This window comes from Gossypium arboreum, chromosome 10, assembly GCF_025698485.1.
Source record: "Gossypium arboreum isolate Shixiya-1 chromosome 10, ASM2569848v2, whole genome shotgun sequence".
Taxonomy (NCBI): Eukaryota; Viridiplantae; Streptophyta; class Magnoliopsida; order Malvales; family Malvaceae; genus Gossypium; species Gossypium arboreum.
Genome location: NC_069079.1, coordinates 113,896,992 through 113,903,790, shown reverse-complemented (window position 1 = coordinate 113,903,790; position 6,799 = coordinate 113,896,992). Strand labels below are relative to the sequence as shown.

Genomic DNA, 6,799 nt, shown 5'->3' with positions numbered 1-6,799 from the left:
GATGATCCTTGATAGTTGCTTCAAAATGTTGGGCAATCATATCAGCCGTCACCATTTTGTTCTTAAAACTAACCGAACAATGGTGCTTATCCTGAAACGTCTTTATTTACAAGCATGTCGCAATAGGACTGTAACTAGCCCTAATTCTCCATGGACAGTTAGAGGAACGATGCACCTCACAACAACCCTTTTCGGTTCATTCTTAATAAACTTTAGTTGTTTTCTACATTCTTTAGAGTACTTTCGAATTGCACTCTTAAACTGTTTGCCATCCTTAAACAACATTCTCAGGCTAAATTTTAACTTATCATTGTATAAGGGAAGCTTGCTCCTCCTTCTCTCACCATCTTCATGTTCTTCATCTTCATCGGACTCAACCAAGCTTCCATGTTCATCTGAGTCCCATACCTTAGTTTGATTTCCATCCTCCTCTTCTCTAGTACGTGCAGCAGCAACATTATCCAGTCTATCAGATGTTGCAAAATCATCAGCATATTCATCAGCAACATTATCCACACCATCTAATGTTGCAAAATCACCAACATATTCATCAGCAACATTATTCACTCCATCTGATGGTACAAAATCACCAGATATTCATTAGCAGCAACTTCACTATCATTATCCTCTCTAACAATAAACCCTAAACTAATATGTCCACCACTTTCTATACCAATATCCTCATCTACCTAAATACCAGTAGCAGAAACACCCTCTCCATCAGCTTGTACCTCTCCTACATCACCCTCCCCACCAGATTCTACCTTTTCTAGATCATCTTCACCATCAGATTCTACCCCTTCATCATCACCCTCCCCATGAACTTCTAACCCTTCAACATCACCCTCCCCAGTAGTCAACAAAAAAGTTTCATCTACAATTATAGGGTTATCAACCTCATGTTCAACATATAACTCAATCTCCTTAAACTTGACCCAAAAGTCCAACATAGTTATGGTGGAAGTGTTATCATAAATCACCCTTAGATTATTTTGTAACCCTACTGTACCAGGCTCATGAAAATAGATTAACAATACAGTGTTAAACCCTAACCCAATTTTGACTATTTTACATAATTCAAAATAAGATATTGTGTTTGGGTCCTCTTTAAGCCTAATCACTTCCCCACCTACATATCTAACATATGAGTCCTTTACAAAGTGCCCATCCACATGCAAAATAATATAATATTCATCATCTGTTGACATCTACAAAAAACAGTAATACATTGTAAGCAAAAAACATTAAAAAACAAACAAAGCAATAACAGAAGTCTACAATTTTAACATCTTTTTGAGCAAAAACAATTTCCTTTGAATAAACAAACATTTTTCTAAGCAAAAAACTTTAAAAAATAATAAAACAAAACTCACTACCTACATCGGGACCACTTCTTTGAATACTATACAAAACAGGAACATATGTCTACAATTTTAACATCTTTTTTGATTGGGTAATAGAAATCAACATCATTGGGACCACTGTCGCATAAAAAATCGACAAAACAAACCGATAGTGTTGGGACTGAAATTGCAACAATAAATCACAATTAACCATTTACAATTTTTACAATAGTTTTATCAACAACATCAAGACCACTATCGCATAAAAAATCGACAAAACAAACCCTACATTGTCGCACTAAAATTGCAATAGTAAATAAAAAATAACCAACAAATCACTGCAGCAAAATTGACCTTTAACGGCGCTTTTCCCACAAACGCCGCGAAAGGTAATGAAATTTTAAAAAAATAAAATATTATAAAATTCATGACAAATATAAAAATTTAAAATTCATTATCAAAATATTGAGAAGAATAATATCCATGATATAAATATAAAATTTTCTATTAAAATTTTAACTAAAAATATTAAAATAAAAATAAAAATTTAGAATCAAAACTAAAATAAATAATAAAAATTAGATTAAATATAAAGATATCAATGAAATAAGGACTTAAATCATAACCATGTAAAATATAAGATGTTATCATCAAGATTTACATCCTCATCTTGCTCAAATTTTGGTGGCTTGTACCCTTTCTTGAATCATTCATCTTGTAAAATTTCAAGAACAGTTATACGCTCTCAAAAAGAACATGCAGAATTTCAACCAAAATGCACGCGCTAAAGCTTATACTGTGATCAAAGATTGCATGCAATCACAAATTTTCAGAGGATGAATTGAATTTGAAACTTACGTAAGAGGGTTGGGATCAAGAATACGCTTAATCAAATTCCTAGGACCAGATGAAAACCATGATGGACAGCTGAAAGAAGCCTCCCAGATCTGAAATTTATCAAGGTACAAACAATTTTAATGAAGTTCTCATCTAAAAAGTAAAAGTCAGACTTCTGATAAGTCTTGAACTCTTTTGGAATTAATTCAATGAAGTATAGACCTCCAATGTGGAGAAGAACAGAATAGATATGCAAAACTCTAAAGCAATATCACAGGATGGCATTATAAGAAACTAAAACAAAGATAGGAAATAACAGTAATCAGTTCAGATTCAAACATGAAAAATTGAATCATAATATAAAATATAGTATGTATGAGCCAACAGTGGATATAAAAACATTCTCAAGACAAGGAACAAGAATTTACATGATCCTCAAAATCAGGGCTCGTCAAATTGACAGAGAGATTTCTCATTAACAATAACACCTGCAAAGAGGCAAATAAAGCAGCTTGAGTTGACCATAGGATTTTAAGTAAACATATGACACTTCAATCTCCTCCACACACACACACACACCCAATTGAAATAAAATAAAATTATTAATATCATTTGGATGACATACAGTTTCCAAATTTATTGGGTCCATCTGCTTCAACTTCTGCAAGTGCCCACTTGTACCAGGATCAAAGACACTGCCAATGAAGCTGTACACCTCAGCAAAATCTGGCAAAACCGCACAGTATAGAAAGCACACTTATCATCAATGGGACAAAGGAAACTTAAGGATGTGATGACAGGAACTACTCAAGAAGACACTGATTATCACGTGTTCTTGACAACCCAGTGCTCAATCAACAACAAAAAAAGCAAATAAATAATTCCCATTCAAGCATTTTGCTGTTTAAACTAGGCAATTCAAAGTCCACAAGTAACATGTTTATTTTCAGTACTATAAATATTGGAAAAACTAAAAACAGCAGTAACAGAATTCAGAATAACCTAGTAGGTCATAACATTATCAATGTTTACAGCAAAAAGAAAAGCAGAATTAAGGGAAGAATACAATCCAAAAAATCCCAGAGTCAAATATGTTGTTTCTTCATCATAAGGCAGCTAGAATTCTTCATGTAAGCATATGAGACAAGATGATCATTTTCTTGCAAATGGAGAAACATGAATCTTTTTCTAACAATAAACAGACCTTAAATTGATGGGAAAATAAGTAAGTGAATATGTCAAACAAATCAGACTTATCTTTTGATGACAAGCACTTAATTCAGTAATCACAAGTAGGCATTAAAATCCTAGTTGAGGCAAGTCATAGTAGATGATTAAAAATGCTATATGAAGCTTCAATATAGATGCTATTATTTTTTAGAAATTGCATGAATAAAGAAACATGTTTCCTCTAGACATGTGATATGGTAACATGGTCCAATAGTCCTATCATCAAGCTCAAAGTAGAAATAATATGCTAACCTCTAGATTGCTTCCAGTGATCTCCTCGATCAATTGTTTCACCAAATGACCAAGTTCTGGAATACTTTCACTACTGCTACTATAACAAGAATTATGCACAATAGTTAGTCCAGCTAACACTGCATCATCTACAAAATACATGACCATATGTTATACTTTTAATATTTGAGAAGAAATATGAGGTAAGAGCAGTGCAGAAACAATTAAAAACCTTTAGTCACTTGAGACACAGTGACAGGCGGCACAGAGTTGTAACTCTAGGAAGACAAAGATGCAGTGGCAATTGGATTTCCAGGAGTTGATGATGAATCTCCTCTGTATGTATAACCAGGTTCATGCAAAGCAGATGAAGATTGATATGGTCCAGCAACTTGGGGTACAACAGAAGCTATATAGATGCAAAAATAACCAAGGGTCAATTCAAGATCAAGAACTACCCAGAAAAAAGATATAGATGATACTGACCAGTTTTGGGAGCTTTTTGCGGGCATGGATGAGCTGCTTTCCTTTTTGGTCGAGGGGGAGGTATATGTTCACTTGTCCCATTTTTTTGAACCTTTAGAAAATACTTCTGTGCATGACTACGGATCTGCCAAGCACATCCATTAAACAATCAGAGAAACATGTTGAAGACAACATATAGCCTAGTAGTTACAGAAAGAAATCAAGACATCTTCTAAATTACCTGGATCACTGTCTTTGACCCGAAAAAAGCTTCAATCTTTTTCCAATCACGATCAAATCTAAGACGAGTAATGTGAACCAAAAAAAAACACATCAGCACCAAGAGATAGAAAGTAAGCACCTAAAATATAAAGCAAAAAACAGAATCAAATGAAAAATAGAGTGTAAAGAAGAGAAGAACAGGAAAAAGGGGGGGTTTCCATTTTTTAAAATTAAATTTATAATAAGTTCAAAGCTTTGAGATTGTGGAGGGAGATGAACGTGTAGCCGAATAGCAGAAGCCACAATAGACACAACCCCACCTTCAACGCCGCCGTCTGGTTCACTGCCATCTCTTCTATCTCAGAGTATAACTGGAAACCAAATCAAGACTGAAGCAATTTGATGCCAAATCAAGACTGCCATCTCAGTTTCTTGATTGAAAAGAGCAACGGAGGGGTGAGATTGGGGTTTTTCGAGGATACCAATTTTAGGGGAAAAAATTAGGCTTTTTAAAAGGGGAAAATTTAGGGATAAAACTGCGCTAAGTGAAATAATTTTTACGGCGTTTTTATAAAAATGCCGTTATAATTAATTTTTATTGCGTTTTTATAAAAAGCTATAAAAATTATTTTATTTTAAATAAAATGATTCTGTTTTGTTATGCTAAAAATTTATTTTCTGTATTAAAAATTATTAGTTAAGTGATTTTATAAAATATTTTTATTACTATTTTTTATAAATTAGTTTTTATAAATAAAAAATTAAGTATTTTGGAAATAAATATCGATATTTTACTAAGAAAACAAATAATTAAATGGCTTTAATTAATTATTAAGTTAGAATTATCCAATGTAAACAATCAATCTCTTACATATCAAATTTCTATTAAAGATTGAGACGTTAATTATAATTTTATATTATTCTTTTCCGATCTAATCTCCATTTCATTAGAGATATTTCTTCATAACTAAAATATAACTATTTTGCTAGATGTTCGTGTGGAATGATTTTAGTTTTTGTATTTTATTTTATTTGTTATAATTCGTCCTATCCAAAATAGATAGTTACCTATCCATATCAATCATTAATTTTTATCTATTTATCAATGTTTTTTTAAATCTAATATTTAAATATATCAAATGGTTTAGATTAATATTTTAAATATAAAAGTATTAATTGATTGTATAAAATTTCATCATTTAACAAATCTTAACTTTAAATCCTAAACCATTTAATATATATAAAGCCTAAATCCTAAACCATTTAATATATATAAAGTCTAATCCTTAAGTAAACCTAACACTTAACCCCTAACCCCTAACCCTTAAACCCCAACCCTTAAATCATAATCCATGAAATAAAATGGAATCGATGAATTAAAAACAATACAAAATGACACAGCAATACAAGCATTATTCTTTTAAGTATGGTCCGCATTAGTTGTTTAGATTTTTATATAATGGTGTACTGGTTATTATATCAAATTTTATTAATTTTGTTACATAAAAATTCAATGAGTGTGCCATATTCTAGTATGATTATTTTACTTTACTAATTTAAAACATCCATTGTTTGAATCGAGTTTTAAATAAAATTAATTGTAATTTTATAATTTATATCAATTTGAGTGCAATAATTGTTTGTCTATATAAATTAAATATTAAAAATATTTTTAGTTGAATCATATTAATGGAAAGTAAAATTTATAATTATAGTTATTTTTTATTAAGTTGGTGTTATGGGTTAATCAAGTATATTAATTCAGTTGTGAAATTATTAACTTACCCTCTCACATATAAATTAAGTTATAAGAATGTATTTTTATATTTATATATATATATAATAAAACTCAAACACAATTAACTTTATGATTATAACTAAAATAACAATTAATTTTTATATAAACTTTTAATAAATATATGAGTTAAATAATATCTTTTCGCATAGGAGTGTTAAACCTTACAAAAGAAAAAGTAATTCTCTTAACATACTTTAACAAATTGAATACTAAACCACTTAATATGTAAAAGCTAAAATATGAGATAAGTATTTGTACTTTTCGCAAAATTAAAATTTAGTCATTATATTTCTATTCTTAAGAATTTAATTCCTCTATGTTTCAAATTTCTGAATTTAAGTTTAATTGTTAAAATTACTTTTTTATTATTATTAAATTCGTTAGGGATTTAGGATGTCGAATTTGGGAATGGGTGATAATACTTTAGGGATTCAGGATGAGGAAGAAGGAGAAAATAGAACTAAGGAAAAACGGGGAAAATGTTAAGTGTATCAGGTGTGGGTAAAAAATAAGACAGCTAAACGACGAAGTTTTGAACAAAATAATTTAACATTAGCAGCGTTTATAACCTAGCGCCACTAAAAATGCACCTATTGCGGCGTTTAGGGTTTTAGGGGTTATAGTTTAGTGTTTAGGGCTTGTTAGGGTTTAGGGGTTTACTATTTTAGGGGTT

The 6,799-nt window shown here is 30.7% G+C and overlaps 1 pseudogene; it reads right to left on the bottom strand.

The window, feature by feature from the left end:
- Window positions 1–966: 966 nt before the first annotated feature.
- On the bottom strand, window positions 967–4,678 carry LOC108488257 (protein REVEILLE 6-like; annotated as a pseudogene).
- Window positions 4,679–6,799: the final 2,121 nt, after the last annotated feature.